We start from the raw sequence: 18,843 nt of genomic DNA, 5'->3' as shown, positions 1-18,843 counted from the left end.
TTTCCTTCACCGAAAAGCGACTGGTAAATATCAAATGATATTTCGTACCTACATAATTAAGTTCCGAAAAACTCATTGGTACGAGCCGGGGTTTGAACCCGCGACCTCCAGATTGCAAGTCGCAAGCTCTTACCGCTAGGCCACCAGCGCTTCTAATAAACCGCATAATATTGGACTTATTTTTATAAAACGAAGTTTAATTAAAAACTGTAAAACGTGTTACATTTTTAATAACTAAGACTATTTTTTCTGTTTTATCTCATTAACTGGATTCTGGCTGAAATAAACCAGATGTTTTAGTGTATATGCAAGAACTATAAAAGTTTAATACCCATAGCTCTCTAGTCTACCTAAAATAAATAAATAAGTAAATATATATTTATATACATACATAGAAAACCCCCATGACTCGGAAATAACTAACTGTGTTCATCACACAAATAAATGCCCTTACCGAGATTCAAACCCGGGACCATCGGCTTCATAGGCAGGGTCACTGTCACTACCCACTAGGCCAGATCGCTTGTTAAAATACATATAATGTTAGTAATTTCCTGCCGATTAGTAATGTATGTACATAGTCTGCTGACTTTGTAAATCGATGACATAGTTCCTAAGAACAGATCTTCGTATGTCTTATAGTTTCAGACTTTCCCATACTGACCGATCTAAATGGGCCACCGTGTATAAGTAAAATGGTAAATTATGAGAGTAGACATTTTGTTATCTGCCTCTCTATCACTTTTAAATTAAATTAACGTTTATTTCAAGCGCGTGTGGCTCATAAAATGTTAGTTATGTACAATAAAACTTAAAAACTATGTTAGTAACAATAAATATCTTAACTAAAATCATAACAATTCACCGTTACTGGGCTTATGAAGCCCGCAACAATGCATTATGTAGGGACAGTCGATCCTATCCGCAATAGTTAGGATGGTGTTGGGGCCGGTGCGCACGCGCCGTACCAGCGATGCGGCTCGCAGGCGCATTGCTGCTTTGAAGCATGTTACGTGCGCGTCAGCGAACATCTGTAACGCACTGCAAAAGCGCGACAGCCCCATCAACACCCGGAACGCATTATTATATTGAATTTGAAGGGCTTTTGCATATTCGAACTGTACAGATGAGGCAGATAACGAAATTTCGAGTTTGCGTTTCCCCATAGGCCCTCTAATTATTTTATTTTAACGTTAACTCTGACATTGGTTCAATTTCAATTCAATTTCAATTTATTCATTCATAACACAAGTTACATGTCAATTAACATTAATTATTCACCAGCGGATATCCTCCTTTCTAACTTGATCAGGCAGAGATACTAAATAAATCATACCATATAATAAACACCTTCTTGTCAAAAAAGCGCAGGTCGTTTTTCAAGACATGCGTCGCTTAATGACATAACCGTCGATCTCTTGCCACCATCAATGTGCCTGCTCTTCTTGATCAGGGATGATGGAAAGAGGCCTGATGGGGTGTCCTTAGTTCCTTGGGGCTTGGGACGAATGTTAGTGTGAAACGAATGCTACCTGCGTAGACAAACTGGCACCGTCCCACCTCCAACGGACTAATGTAAAAGCGGGCGCAGCGGCGGAAAGCGCCGAAATTTTGAAACGTAATAAATATAAGAGCCTCGGTAGAGAGTACCATTTTGTACCATTTGATGTTGAAACTCTAGGTCCATGGGGTCCCAACGCGCTCAAGTTTTTTGGAGAAATAGCGAAACGTCTGGTTGACGTAACTGGTGACCGAAGAGCTGGCGGCTTCCTCGCACGTATCAGTATTTCGATACAACGAGGAAATGCCTCAAGCATTTGCTAAAGATACGATATGAAAAACGTCACTTTTGACACTGACATATCCAATTCATATTGTATTTGTAGGAATTTTAAAGTTCAATGGGCAGGCAGTTATTATCTTTTGTTGATCAACACTATGCAACATTGTAATATTAGGTAAGTTACCAAGAAGTTAACTGTGGTGTGGATGCACTTTGGTTCTCCGGCGGACATCCTTTCTAACTTGATTAAGCAGGGTCACTACACAATATAGTAAATGTACTATATGCACCACACTTAACGTACCTGTGTTGCCCTCGTCAATAATTTGCGATACCGCCCCGCTGCACGACAACAGACAATAGATCTCGAGAACGCCAACAAAGAGCTGCTTGTGATATGCACTCAGTAGAGAATCCGGTAGAACAAAGAACCAAGTTAATAATTAGCAAACCCTATTACCATGGTTACAGATTGTGTCATTCACAACGACGCATGCCTAACTAGACTCATATTGACATGTCATTAAAGATTAGATTTGACGTAACCTGAATTCGCCTTTAGTATATAACTTCGCCTTAACCAGCATTAAATCACAATTGAAGACGTGAGTGGATGAACGTGCTATGTCATTTTCAGAATTTCTTTTTATGCAATATATATGAATTTGAAGCTTATGAATAGCTTTATTATTTCAGATTCCATGTCTTTAGCCCATAAAAGCCTTAAACCCAATTTATGAACGTGTTATGTACACAAAAAAGTTAGTTTCCATGGATGAAGGTGCTAAGTGCGTAACTTAGCATGTTCTTCCAACTTTACTCCGTTGACATGGAAGAACATGACATGTTTTTATTTGAATCATTGCATCTTCATCCATGTCGAGGTGTATTTAATGTCACATAATATAAGCTTAAAAAAAGTGTCAATAATAAGACGAACTTATTCTCCTGTTAATAGTATTTGTTTATTGAACTTGAAATATGTATATGAGTATTTCGAAAACAAGGTTCGAAGTAATGGAATTTCGGATTCTTAAGCGAAAACAAGAGGGAAAAAAATACTCGGGCAATCACCTTCACCTTCATTCCCTGAATTGATTTACTTCATGAGTGAATTTTGAACTTGAATGAAGGTGTCATGTACCTTTTTCATAAAAAATAAATAATGATTATATTTATTTGTTCATCAGTGTATATCTTGCAAATTCACAAAAAAAACATCGTCTTCTCCATTGTTAAACATTTTTTACAGCTGATAAATCTTTAACTGCAATTTACTCAAAATTATGTTCCTCTAACATAGCACGTTCATTCACTCACGTCTTCAATTCCACTATACATTTGTATCATAGGATTTATGGGCGTATATGTAATATTGAGGATTTGGACAAAGTTTAAGTATGATTTCCATTATAAAAATAGATAAGGAAAAGTTGGATACAGGTGGCGTAGATAAGTTATTTTAGAATTGTTATTTTTATTCTTACAATATACTTGTTTTACGATTTTTTATATTGAGTTGAATGGACATTTAATTCTTGATAAAACTATTATTTTTATATTTCTCATGCCAGTGAAGTATTTTTTTCACTTCTATGTATTTCAAATAAAAACTAAATTTTTTTCGAAGCAAAAGACTAGAACAATAATATTCTTTCTATCTTTGTGAGGAATCAAAGGCATGTAGCATAATACATGTGTATATATACTAAAAATAAATGCGAAAGTTTGTCCGTCTGTCTGTTGACATTTAAACCGCTGATATTTGGTATGGAGATAGATTGTGGCCCGAGGAAGGACGTAGGATTTTTATCAATCGTCATCAACATCATCGTTCCAATCAGACAAAGTCGCGGGGAGAAGCTAGTATACTATAGTGTCAAAACACGAGGCTGGCAAACCGTTCTATTTATCAAAAACACGCTTCAATTTCGAAGAGCTATGATTTTGATTGTATGAAATAATCAAGCAATTTGTCAAAAACACGCGTACTTTTATAAATTTTATTTACCATCAAAAGGCGTCACCTGGCAATCCTGGCGAAATAAATCAGCAACGCGCTGAGGTGCGAATAAATTTGTAAATCAGAACGAACTTTTTTAGATAATTTACACGGGGCTTCGCATCCGGATTCAATGAGCATTTTTAACGACTTTCAAAAGTTGAGGATTATTCGCACCTCTTCTGACTGACGTCAAATATAAATTCTACCAAATTTCAGAACGCTCCAATAACGTTCTAAATTGGATAGAGAACAAATGTTTGGTTCGTACCGCTCTCAAACTTTAACGTGACACAGAACGTTTAAGTGCAAAGCTCAGAGAAAAGAAAGCAAGGAACCAGCCAAGATTTACGACCAAAGGATTCCATATTCACCATAAATGTTTTTTCGACAACGAGATCAACTCACGTTTAACCTTTTGTAGGTTTTCCCATGAGTAATTTCAGGCCAAATACGAGTGGTTTCCAATATAAGAAAGGTGAAATGGTCAATTAATTATTAACTCAGTCAAGGTCAATTTTTTAAAAATTATTTTAAAAATCCTTTAAATTACACAAAAAAACTTGAGATCCTTACCTTTTATTGGGCAAGTAATATACCCACCAAAACTGGCCGCCAAGTTTAGATAAACAAACGAGTCCTCCTACTCGTATAAGGGTACCGTTTCTTCTTCTTTGGTACGGAACCTGAAAAGAAGAATAAAATTGGTCAGCGTAATTAGCGAGAAAATGTATAATGATTATTTTAGTATTCTTATGCTCACCTTATGTAAGTACTGAGGAAATCATGAGAGCGAAACATTGAGACTCAGCACTTTAACAAAGTATAAATAAATTCATACAATTCAAAGCCTACCAAACAATTTCACTAAGAAAAAGATAAAGATAGTTAATTTTCCAAGTAGGCATATTACAATTCTCTTATTATGAACGTCTAATAAACACTACACCTCAGACTCAAGAACATTTTAATCCCTCCTAAATTGTAGAGGTGTGTATCCCAATATGGGACCAACAAGAAACTCTGTGGGATACATCTTTTCAAAACATTACATAATTAACTTGCATATAAAAAGAAAAAATAAAATTTAAATTACTGCAAAACGCATAAAATAACACTGTAGGTACTTTTCTTTATAGATATTTGATTAAACAATATTCCAGAAAACATATCAAATTCTTACTAAAGGAAGAGAAAATAAAATTAATAAAAGAAATGAGAATAATTATATCGGATAATCAGGTGATTACCCAATAAATCTGACTGGTTTAGTTGACTAACCAGTGAGTTTAGTTAAAACTGATACCAATTATGCTCAATATCTAAATAATGATATACTCTTATTACCAAAGTTCCGTCGGAGTAATCGATAGGCATCGATAATGTTGTCGTTAAAGTGGTTTATGTATACGCAGTTCATGCCGCCGCGACACTTCGCCGTTAAAAGAAAAATAAATGAACGTAGCGTAAAACACCGTTGACGGGTGGAATTCGTGTTGCTGCAGAAATTCTGGGCTTATGGCGTTTAAAATTTATGGATTATTTCGATGTAATTTTAATTATTGTCAGCATGACTAGAGTCAATGTCAAATTACAAGAAGTAGTTGCAAGAAGAATAATTCAAATAGGTTTTCAAATAGATAATAAAGAAACTAATACGCTTAATTAATATTGTTTACTTCAAGGATGAGTCATATTTGTTAATATGATTTAGAAATGGCTTGCTATTGATATCGATAACACTTAAGTATATATAATTAATCACTAGCACTAGCACGTTTTTGTCCCAGAACAAAAGAGCTTTTAAAAGCTATTCAATCAGGTACATCATAACATCTCATATTTCATCCCATGGCCTTTTGGTCAATACTGACAAATGAACAAGGCACTTCTAAGCTTGCAGCGTGGCTTTGCTATCAATATAACATGTAACATGTTTTCGAACTTACCCAATCATCATACAATCGATCGCAATAGCTGAACCTCTTCCGCTGAAATTTGAAAGAGAATGCTTCCATCGAAACTGTTGAACGAACTAGACTGACAGAATACCTACCAGACGACATAACATATGACAAAATAGTACCAATGACTGACTTATTACACACCGCAGACAGAATTACTATAAATATAACGGACATACATACCGAAAATGACCTAGAACCTTATAATACGTCAGACAGGTACAGAACCTACACTGATGGAAGCAAACACGACAAAAAGTAGGAGCGACATTCATCCTGATGATCCTGATCCTGATGGAAGCGATAGAAATAAAAAAATTACGCTACATAAGAGCTGTACCCCTGAACGCATTTGCCAGAATGACCCCCAACCGCGAAAATGGCGAGAAATCGTACGGCAAGCAACATCAGCGCCTGATGCCAGCAGTTGACCACGACGCTCTGCAAAGAGTACAACGATAAAGCAGAAGAAAAAGAGCTGCACGGTTTTTCAGGATGAATGCGTGGCTATAGAATGAGCGTGTCAAGAATGCATCATACTGGATCTGGAAAAAGCCAAAATTTTCTTCGACTCGTGTCTCGCTACAAGAAGTCGATAAGTAAGAGAAATCCATTTTTGCTGGATTTAAGCCCACGCCGGCACGGCAGCGGCAATGAGGCAGCAGTCCTAGCTGCCAAACACGCGGCCTTATTACACAGAAGACTTGATTTCTGCAGATTTCCCTATCCTTTCATAAAACGAACCAACATAAAACAATAATGACTTTAAAAATAGACGGAAAAAACTACTTATAAATTAAACAAAAAACGTAAACCTATTAAATTTTAAACGATACCTAATGTTAATGTCACATTTTACAACGTCGAATTATGCTCCAACGTAGCACCGGTCGAGTTTAGAGCCGCATTAAAACAACCGTTAAGTTTAAAGCTATTTGCACGATAAATTGAGTGCGAGGTAAAGAACTTGGGGCCATTAAAGCCAGGTTTACACAAGGTAACACGCTGCCACTTCAAACAAATTGCTTCTTATACAAACACATTTTGATATATTGTGGATTAGATTTGAGACTAATTTGGCGACATAAAGATATTGCAAATTTATGTTTTATTGTAATACAAATAACGTCAGTACTTACCTACTTATTGATTTCTTTGTAAAACTAGTCAATTTTTACAATAGATCGGTAAGATATAGTTTCAATTTTATTTGTGTGTGCGTTTGTTGTTTTTGGAAAAGGTGGATAGATTGTGTGGGGTATGATATGAAAACAAAGCAGGTGAATGATAAGATGACGAACGCCAGGGAGGTATGGAGGAAAAAACCCTAAATGATGGGAAAAGGGCAAGCAAATTTATGGTGATTTGTGTATTGTATTTAGGTGTGAATAAATATTAGCAGCATGATCTGAGTTATTTGTGCCATGTTACCGCTAAGTCGAGAAACAGAATGACTCGGCCATCGCGTGAAAACACAATGTATCTCACAAATAATACATATTATTATATTAAATTAGATTGTTTAGTGCGATTGTCAAGTCAGTCTATTTATTTAAAACATAAAGGATTTTTAATATTGATATGGTCACTAATACTCACTATAAGATGTTGTTAGGTTATCAAATTACGTAATAACTTAAGACAAGGTCCTTTAAGTAGGGACTGAATAAATTACCCGACTTGGTATTATATGGATCTCACAACTTTTCACTGTAGAAGAACTGAGTTGCGAGACATGGTTTTTTTTTTTTTTTTTATGGTAGAGGAGGCAAACGAGCAGACGGATCACCTGATGGTAAGCGATTACCGCCGCCCATGGACACCTGCAACACCAGAGGGGTTGTAAGTGCGTTGCCGGCCTTTAAGATGGGAGTACGCTCTTTTCTTGAAGGTTTGAAGGTCGTATCGGTCCGGAAATACCGCAGGCGACAGTTCATTCCAAGTTAAGTTATATTTTTGATGGCATAATAATTACGAACATCTAATAGGGTAACTTTACAAATGATTGTGCAATAACAGTAGCTTAGCAACAGCTCCTGTTCTCAATTCTAGAACTCAATTCTAGGCAAAAGAGGCTCAAGTCTCATTGTATTATTTAAGAACTTAATATCTTTCACTAGAAGCTGAGGTCAGTGCTTGGTGCGGTGTTCACCTTCACACGGTAACCGTCTAGAGTACGTTATAAACTTCTTATTTTATTACTTTTGTTACCTATTTTGATGTCGTGTAAATCTTTTTCGCTTTTTTAATATGCAATAACTAAATTAACAAAGAAATAGTTGTTATGTATACTTAATATTCACAAACAGGAGCGAATGTTTCTAGTTGAAGGTAACTTTCCATTGAAATTGAAACAGGGACCTAGCCAAGATGGCAATCGTACATCGGCAAACGCTAATCGAAACGAAAAAATGTATCTAAATGACATAGGCTACGAAAAGTCTCATGACTATTTCCATAGATAATTTAAGCTATTGCAGCGCTAGCGGTATGTTTGCGGAGGCGCGCACCGACGGCTTCCACGCCATCATGCGCAAGCGGGTGGCGTCGCTGGTGCGGCGCGTGCGCGGCACCGCCAACAGTCTCCTTGCCACAGTCGCGGATAGGATAGATGGCGCTTTCTGGCAGTACTGGAGTAGCCTACATGCCCATAATAATCAAGCTAGTCTTCTACATTATAAAATAAAATAGATATTAATATAGGTTTAGTATATTAGGTAGTAAGTTACTAATATAATATAATATAATATGGAAATTTAATTCTGAAATAAATGTTTATTTATTTAATTTAAGTTTCGAATGGCATTTTACATCAACGATTATCACCTTGGCTAACCGTCCGAGACAATGATGGGTAAATGTATGTAACAGGTTATCGTTCATTGATTTACCCCAGTTAATTCTCTAAGGCAGTTCGTAAACGATTATTGAAAAATGAACTAGTTCTTTGCGGGCTTTTTCACTTTCATAAAGGTCTCGCCGGTTATCTGAACAAACAAACATTAATTCAGCAAAGAATTTTTACAATTAATAAAAATAACAAAATACAATTACAAATATGGAATCAATGAAATATTAGATACTTTATTAGAGATGTATATATAGTCTACTACTACTAAACGTCGAATTACACAAAAAAAAACTATGATAAAAAAATACAAACGACAAATACTAAAAATGTTTACAGATGTAAAAGTCTCTACGTGTCAGACATAAAATATAATTTAGAAAACGATAATAAATTATCCTTAGAGATGTAAAGGGTCTCCAAGACTTCAATTCTTAAATAAATAATTAAACGTCTCTGTCGTGAAGAATCATTTAATTCACAATGAATGTAAATTGTACTTGCACGAAAAAATAATCGATCTAACAGCCTAATGGCTCATTTAAACGACGCTTATAACAGACGTGCGACATGACCTTTGTAAATGCAGGGTTAAATCGGTAGCTCTTACGATTATCCTTCCACCATTGTCTCCTACCATTGTCCTTCATTTGATCCACACAGAACGCGACTTTGTGAAATACAGGGTGAAATTGTTTTGTTTGACCATACGCTAAGGGGTGGAAATTGCGAGAAACAAATCTGCCGTCTCATACATTTTGGTGAATCACATGTCAATGTTTTCTATAGAACAGCTGATTTTTTTTCGCGATTTCGGGGTTGGCCCCATAGTAAAAGTTGTTCTGTATGATCCACATATTCACCCCTCAGCGTATGGTTAAACATAACAATTTCAACCTGTATATTTGTATTTGTATTGTATTAATACGACATTATTACACAAATTGACTAAGTCCCACAGTAAGCTCAATAAGGCTTGTGTTGAGGGTACTTAGACAACGATATATATAATATATAAATACTTAAATACATAGAAAACACCCATGACTCAGGAACAAATATCCATGCTCATCACACGAATAAATGCCCTTACCAGGATTTGAACCCGGGACCATCAGCTTCGTAGGCAGGGTCACTACCCACTAGGCCAAACCGGTCGTCAATAAATAAATGGTATAAGTATTCTGGTTTCTGACTCTCACCACAAAATACATTCAAATTCCCGATAGTGGTTTAGATTGAAAACATGTTGTTTTACCAGCGTGTTGGAGTAGTAGATTGTTATTTAATTCATCACATTATAGATTTTTAAGCTTCTGTGGCATTCATTGTCCTTCATTTGATCCGTACAGCACGCGACTGTGTATATGTAGGTATAATATATATGAATGGAGTAAATGGAGAAAACAAAATGTTTCCAGTCTAAACAGCTATCGGGAATTTGAATGTATTTTGTGGTGAGAGTCAGAATCTCACCACAAAATACATTGAAATTCCCGTTAGCTGTTTATACTGAAAACATTTTGTTTTACCAGCGTGCTAGTAGTAGATTGTTCTTCAATTCATGGCATTATAGATTTTTTGCTCTGTTGATCGTCGCTGGCTTATTGTCTGAAATTTATTCATAGCCTTGTTCTTTGCTCGACGTTTACTTTTCATTTTCTCCATTTACTTTCGAGCGACGAATAATTGGATTAACGTTAATGTGCGATAAATAGAGATGTCTAGGTGGTTACGAATAATATAATCCAACTAGCTAGAAAGTACGGTACTTCACAAGGAAAATTTGTCCAAAATTAAAGGCGTTTTGGTCCAGGGTCAAGGTCCAGTATAATTCTTTATCCCTACTAATATTATAGATGCGGAAGTAACTCTGTCTGTCTGTGTGTCTGTTACCTTTTCAAGCTTAAAACGCTGAACCGATTAAGACAAAATGTGGTTTGGAGATAGCTTGAAGCCAGAGGATATAGGTCAGTTTTTATCATCCCACACAGACGAAGTCATAGGCTGAAGCTATTATAAAGTGTATAATGACAAATCGTGATGTTGGCGTTATATCTCGTTAATTATGGTATACCATAATTTAACAAATAATGGGGATAAAGTACGAGTAATAATTAACCTTATCGCTTTAACAAGGGTAATATTTTGCCCCATTATTTGTCGCTAAGTATTTAGTATGTAATACTCCAAAATATGCATAACATAAAGTTATTTTTGTTCGCATTATTGCTTAAAATACTGCCATTTCTGTATAAAAAGTTAATAAACAAAATATATAACCTCAAGAAAAGAGCGTTGGCCCATCTTAAAGGCCGTCAATGCATTTGTTATAACAACGGGGTTACTGAACCATTCACATGCACATTCTATTGTAAGGATTCCATTGCTTACCATCAGGCGATTCAACTATTGAATTAATATTGCTAACCCTATTCATTAATTTTTAAGTTCATCACACAGTCTATGAATATGCAGATCTTTATGAAATTTTGTTTAACAGTTGAATTACCAAAGCGAAAACCTATTTTCGCATGCATAATGAAATGAGCCAAACAGTTTCATCTTTAAAGGCCGTAAATAGGTCACCGACCTGTCCTCACCTAGATATGTGACATTATCTATGAAAAGGGACCTTATTGTCGGTGGCGCTTAAGCCATCGTCAACTATGCTCCCATAGTATAAACAACGCCGCGCTACGCAGTGCGGCGTAAGCGCCATCGACAATAAGGTCCCTTTTCATAGATAATGTAAACTTGAGTTAAATCGGCCAAGAGCATATCGGGCCATTCTCAGTGTTGGGTTTCGTAGTTACTACTTAGTTACCATTCTGTGAAAATCGTAAATAACGAAAACTAGAAAAAATTGTCTAGAATGTATATGAAGCAAAATCATATCAATATATGTATTATTTTACACGCAACTAAAGGCGTATATTTTGAAGCGGCCATCTTAATAAGATTTCCATACAAACGCTGTTTTAGGCGCGAATCATGTACGCGGTGATCGCTCGCGACCGCATACGTAGGTTTAGTCTTAGGCCTGAAATGTTAGCCCTGGGGAAGAGTTACAGTTTTAGTAAAAAAACTAAACCTAGGCGTGGTACGTCAGGATTTAATTATTTCTATTTTAAAGCCAAAAGTTCATCGTCTGGGGGGTGGTCATATTTTGGTGCCACTACCCTGTTTTGGTAAAAAAAGTAAAAACTGCTATGCTATTTATGCGTGTGCTGTGAAATTACATTACCGTGTGAGTGTATGTGGGTGTGTGTGAGATTTCTTATAGATTTTTGTTTCTTTTGCTGATAATGCGGAGTCTGTGCAACGTGGTCTAACATCAAAAGTTATTCTAGCCTAATCCGGATACATTATGTCGCGTTGGTTCCGTGTGGCTTTAGGTAGCGTTCTGGTTTACACTGCAGCGTTACTGCAGATGACAGCGTTAATACTGCAACAGTAATGCTGCTGACTGCATTACTGCAAAAACGTCAAATTTAATATAAACACAACATATACAACAAAGTCCCCCGCCGCGTCTGACTGTCTGTTTGTCTGCATGTTCGTGATAAACCGAAACCTACTAAACGGATTTTCATGCGGTTTTCACCGATCAATAGAGTGATTTTTGAGGAAGGCTCACGTGTATAATTTGTTTAGGTTTTGTGTAAATTGGTTGAAATATGTCGATTTTTACTAATAAAGTTGGAAAAAATCACGCTGTCTAGATGTAATTGAAAACGCTGCCTAATCCGTTTGAAATATAACAACCCAATGTATGTTCGGGTTGTTTCTCTTTCATTGGTCTACAAAAAATCCATGATTATATATGTTTATCTTTAAGGATACTTTATTATACCCATCCTTGACCTTTTAAAAAAGATTACATATGATGTGGTATTTGCAAAGTTATTTTACATGGATACAGTACCTAATAATCATTAATAATAATAATAATAATTCAGCCTATATACGTCCCACTGCTGGGCACAGGCCTCCTCTCATGTGCGAGAGAGCTCGGGCTATAGTCCCCACGCTAGCCCAATGCGGATTGGGGACTTAATAATCATTATCAAATTAAATACGTTACTTACATTGAGCATTTCATACAGGTCATAATGACCCTTTACACCATATAATTTAAATGAATATCTTAGGAGTTGTCGTAAATTAAAAAAAAAACGCGAAAATATCTCGATTCACGAACGCGACGACCGGGTGCTAAGCGCAGTATCTCCCCGCCCGCCCGCGCCCCACCCCGCACACTGCCGCGTAAACCGCGCGGGTAAAATTATACATAAGTCTACATACTCGATACAACTAATGAAAAAAACAGGCATAAAAAATATAACGCTTTACTGCTGGTGTGAAGCAGGGGCGGGTCGCTAGTGTCTCATAAAATAGCCTTTTAAAGTTTTGCTGCCGGCATAATTACTGCTGCTGTAGTGCGGCGCGACATTCCTGCCAACTGTATATCTGCCGCAAGTGTTACTGCCTCGATTTTTTACATTAGCAGTAGCAATGCACACGGCAGTAACGTCGTGCGGCCTAAATCCGAACGGTGGTACCGTTCGTGTAACGTAAGTTGGAACACGGCTGTCAGTTTACGCGTGTATGCCGCGAAGGGTTGACAGGTGACATTTAACCCTTAGCCGCAGGATGTAACCCTTAGCTGGATATTGTAAAATTAAACAGATATCTCTGACGGTTTAACTTAGCAAGTTTTGTTTATATAACGACGTAATAACGATTCTAATATTTTTGCATTTGTGTGATATATATATATATATATATGGCTCTTTTTTAGTAGTATTTAGAGTAGTATAAGTAGTAGTTGACTTTCATTGGGATACAGTTGGATGACATCAATATATAATAATCAATTTTAATTTCTTGTCCTTGCCGTATTTACATTACTTCTTAGAAACGAATGATTTACAAAGCGAATAACTTATTAAACGGTTGACTAGCTACAAGTAACTTGACATTTGAGCACAAACAACGATTGGCTTATACTGCGTGTATTTTTGATATAACCGCAAACTTAAGCTGTCTAGGTTTTAGTGCTATAAAACAATTCTAAAAGACTTTTTTAAATTTAGTCTTAGCTGTCAGAACGTAATTAATTTTTGAAAATGTTTCGACCGGCAATGTATTTCGTACATCATGATCACTTGTGACAGATATGACGTCGTGTAATTAAAAGCGAAGTTTTCAGTTAAAACTAAGTAGTGATACATTGCTCGCAGAATTATTTTATATGGAAAAATAATAGTCGTCCATATTTTTCACAACTTATGTAAGTGTGTTCATTAAGGCCTTAACTACAGTATGGTTGTGTTTTGTTCTTCCACCCTTTGATTATGCGGTCATATCAAAAATAAACGCTGTTGCTCAACATTTGTTTCATTTACATCGAAACCTGCCAATGGGGCATTAAAACAATTCCTACTTTGTCGGGAGACGTTAATAACGTGCAGAAATCAGTATTATATACCATTGAATTTAAATCTAATTTATCGAACGCCATGCCAAATATCTGCTTCTTAACTTTATCAAAAGTGTTAAAAAATTGCTTCACGTTCACGTACCCGGCCGTTTTATAGAATGCCCTACCAAGGCACACTATTTCCACATTCCTCAATCGGCGCCAGGATTGAAGCGCTCCCAAATAATTCCCTATCATTTGCGTGAGCTCCGGGCAAATATGATCGAATAAGGAAATCAATTCCATTGCCAGAGCACTGCAAGAGCCCCTGGCAATGACACCGCCTGAACTCGATTCGGCGATAGAGAAATCTAGTGATTGCATTGGTTATGATGACGTAAATCACGCGTTAAGGGATGTGTAAAATCGATTTGTAATGGGATTCCTTTTCGGGTCCATTTTTACATGCGCAATCCTTATTGGCAACCATGCCGAAAGAACTACAGTTGCAGACACTAGTTTTACCCGACTGCCGATTGTGATTTTGGCTCGTTTTCTTCTAATTTTAGCAACTTTTGGATAGATTAAATGATGAAGCTGTTTTTAGGGTTCCCATGTCCGCCTCCGTGATCGTTAGTGCTAGAAAGGTGCAATTTATCATGGACACATAAATTATGCATAGCAACAGAACGGTAAAATTACCTCCAGTATAATTTTCTTTTTTATGTTTTCGCTTTATCCCAATGCGTTGAATAGATATTTCAGAACAAATAAAGGTCTTCAACAACCATTTTTTAATAAAGTGAATATCTTCGGAAATAAATCGCTTCGATAAAAAAATCCCCGCCCTCTACCTTTTAAACCACGGGTCCAAAATATATTCTCTGATTATAATAAATAAATAAATAAATTCATTTATTTCTTAATTTAGTATATTACACTAAATTATTATAATTACGCTATCATGATTCAATAATTTATATTATTTTATTGCAAGAGTTTCTGCCATATTCAAACCTCTGATTCTAACCTACAGAAGTAACTAGGCCTCAATGACACTAGAGCGATTGTATTTCGTTAACTTTTCGTAATCAAGTCACATTTCGTACCTATATAAACTGACAATAGTTAAAACGAGTCCTACATTGAATTATTGCAGCTAATTCGAACGTGACTTCCAATAGGAATCAATATATGTCCTCCGGGGCGATAGGGTCCAATTCAAGAGCAATGGCGTCAGGAAAGTCACTACTACCAAACCTACTTTCTATTAGTACTTTCATATTGGCTCGATACAATACAATATTAAGATTTCGTATAAGTAACAAACTTGAATTGGGTACTTTACCTGTACGGGCTCCCAACTCAACTATAATATTATTTCGATACGCAGTAGTCAAAAAAACTACCAATCACGTGTCGTCGCTCTACAATAGAAAAGACAGAAACGGGTAACTATTCCATGAGCATAGTCATTCAACACGCGTTTATGTTTTTTGTACTACATTTTTGTCAATTAAGATACTTACCTAATCTCATTAATTATTTAGGTTTGACAGTAACAAAGGATTAATTTAGATGACTTTTTTAGAAAAAGTATTGTATACAATAGTGATATAACCAAGCTTTTCAATCTCGTACCTCACTTCGTTGCCTAAACACGGGACTGAAAAGATCTCTATTATATCACGATTGTGTAAAATACTATTATTGTATATAAGATAACAATACAAAAGAAAACAGCAAACAGGTCAACGACAGAAATTACAATTTTCAATTGTAATATTTATTTTATTTATTTATTATGAATCCAATTCGACTATTAAATTGATGTGCAGTCGACGTCAAAAATATATTTACATTTTTAATATGCAAAAATGTAAGTTACCTTTAAGGTCAAATGTACAAATAAGTAACGCCAAAAGATTCTATCAATTAAAAAATAATCATGCTCAAATTCTTGACTTGTCCCACGCGTAGGGATCTTGTCTTGAATTATTTAACGAGTGACCGGCGGAGGGACTCATTGAGGGGAAATACTGGAAAATCGTTACGGACACACAAACACACTAACCGTTCGTACGTATTAATTATAATAAATTTGGTTCGCTTTGCTGTCCTTTGGTGATGTATTTAGAGCACACCAGGAAGTGTCATTAGTTGATGTAGATGTAACTTGTCAGTGTATATGTTAGCTTATTATTTTAATTTGGATCTAAATCGATCAGTGAACTTTTTTCAAAATAGATAGGGCTTATAATATAGGAGCTTCGGTTGCGAGTTTTATCCTACAGTTAGTAAGTCTAAGTTGGTTGGAGACTACGTCTGTTTGTGAATGACAGTCCCCTCCCCTGAAATGGGTGGGATGCAATCTGGGTTAGAACAAGGTCATCACTATTTAGTTCAATAGTACCTAAGAGGCCGTGAAATGGTAACCTGAGTTATTTTCGCATTTTTATTCAACTGTCCGTGATTCTACTTTAACTGCCCTACTATAAAAGTACACGCCCAGCAGTGCCCTTTAATGTTGTGGTAAATTGTAAGCGGCTTTAATACGAACCAATGCATAATAAACATCTTTGAAATGAAAATTAATGTGGTCGTCTAAGCTTTTACATGAATTATTGAATAGCCCAGGGATCTGAAATTTTGGCCTTAACATGAAACTAATAACGAACACTGATGAATTTCATTAGTCTTGCTAAATGAAAAAGAGAATTATTTTATTAAAATTAGTTATTTTTCTGTTAATGCCAAATGTCTGGAGATAGTAAAATTATCTTGAGTAAAATCATCGTATCGCTAAAATTTGTCTGATGTCTATCAAATACTTTTTGACATTTTGAATATACCTACCTAATTTACAGTAACCTAATGTTATTTAAAATACTGGAATGGTTTTAACGAACCAAACTAGATAACGTTCTGCTCTGCATATCAGCAGAATTTTTGTTCAGTTCAATTCAATATTCATGCATTTTATAGTAGTCTCGGGGATTCAAAACACCTTTTAAATCCACCAACCATCAACTAAATCAAAATGGCCTGGCCGAGTAAAATATCACGTCTGAACTCCCTGGGGCCACGAAGCGTGCGGGGAACGCAAAGTGAAGAATTAGGCAAAGTATTTACGATTAACTGAATCGTGGGAAGATATTTTTATTTCTCTCAGCGAAAGTAAAATGGGATGAAGTACCTATAAAATACTATTGATTAATGGTAGCAATAATCTTTGATGTTGTTTGCCTGAAATGAAATATTTTCTTATAGAAATGGGTCTATGCTTGGATTATTGCTTTCTTGGGTTTATTTTTTAGAAAAGACAGGTAAATAAAATAAAAACTCTAGGTCTATTTTGATAAGCTTCCTGACGAAGCCTGCTTTGCGGATATCTTACACACAAATTGGATTATTTCTAAGGTTATGATTTTGATATTTGTTCAGTGATTTATAATAATATTATTAATATTTTTTGATAAGTGTCTTTTAAAATTAAACAATATGTGATTATATTTTGACTCAATTTCTTCGTCGAATCGAGCTAGGCTCAATTCTTGCTTGTAAAGATTTCTGTGTAACTTCATAAATGTCCCAACGTATTGTTTCAATGTAGTACAAACTAAATGCTTGTAAAAAGGGTCTGAGAATAAGATCGTAGTTGCCTTTGGCCATAAGGATTCCATAATTAAAGGAATATACTTACTGACTTGTAACTGATTGACTTATAAGAATAAGCTTGAGTGGAATATTATCTCTGTAAAGACGTATAATTGACGATAAAAGCTTATATATATTTTGCACCACACCTACTGGTAAAGGCCCTCTTGATTGTTCAAAAACTAATGAGAAAGTATCGTTTTATCCACATGTGGGACAAAGTAAACAAATGCAAGTTTTGAGTTGTTTCCTTATGTTTGCTGGTGGAATTCACTTTTAAATGATGATTTTTAATGTTATTTTTTGATTACGTTAATTTGGATTTGATTTAGTTTGAGTTTTTGGTATTTCATATTTAGTATTATCCTCGCGTTGGTGTGGTAAAAAATTGGGTTTCACTCGGAGGCAAAGTTTGTTTAACCCTCGTGCCTTGAAACCCTCGCAACGCTCAAGATTCCACTTCTTGAGCCACTCGCTACGCTCGTGGTTCAAATTTGGAATCTTTCGCTTGCTCGGGGATCAATATTAGCACGAGCTGTTAAACAACAACTTTGCCCCCTTGTAAAACAAATAACTGTTATTGACAAAAAATCACTACATAAATTTACCCTTAGTCTAATCTACTGTGACGAAAAGGCTGGATTGTGTTAATCATGCGCCTTAATGAAGACAGCGATGGACTGATAAAGCACGATGCGGAAAAAGTTCCGGCTGGAGGCCTTTGTTTACAGTGTTGATTAACTGTAGGTTATTTATTATACTATAGGTATATTATTTTACTTTATTAAGATACAAGATAGGTACAAGAAATTTATTGATAAAAGTCAATGTTTTACAGGTCAATTTGAGGTAGGTACATATTCAACTAATACTAGTAGGTACAGCATTTCGGTATCGGTTAGTTTTTACAGTAATAACGCTTTTAAATATTGCATTTTAAAACAATGACATGTTGTCAAGATTGGTTCATAGATAATCAGCGATATTTTTCTTAAACTTGTCAATTCTAGTATGATTTGTATGGAAGAGAGGTAAAGAATGCAATCTCCATAGGCAGAACTGTTGCAAAAGTGTCCAGCTGTCAGCTATGAATAATAGTTCCAATACTCTACAGAGTAGCTAAGAACCTAGACGTTATTGATGGTGTAAAGTACTCCTTCCTTG

At 35.7% G+C, this 18,843-nt stretch overlaps 1 protein-coding gene across 1 annotated transcript in view; it reads left to right on the top strand.

Moving 5' to 3' along the window:
• LOC133521894 (uncharacterized) overlaps window positions 1-18,843 on the top strand; it is a 243,842-nt gene that overhangs the window by 223,980 nt on the left and 1,019 nt on the right. The window lies entirely within an intron of this gene.

This window comes from Cydia pomonella, chromosome 10, assembly GCF_033807575.1.
Source record: "Cydia pomonella isolate Wapato2018A chromosome 10, ilCydPomo1, whole genome shotgun sequence".
NCBI classification, from domain to species: Eukaryota; Metazoa; Arthropoda; class Insecta; order Lepidoptera; family Tortricidae; genus Cydia; species Cydia pomonella.
The sequence above is the reverse complement of the archived record's forward strand: the minus strand, read 5'-3'. Positions and strand labels throughout refer to the sequence as shown.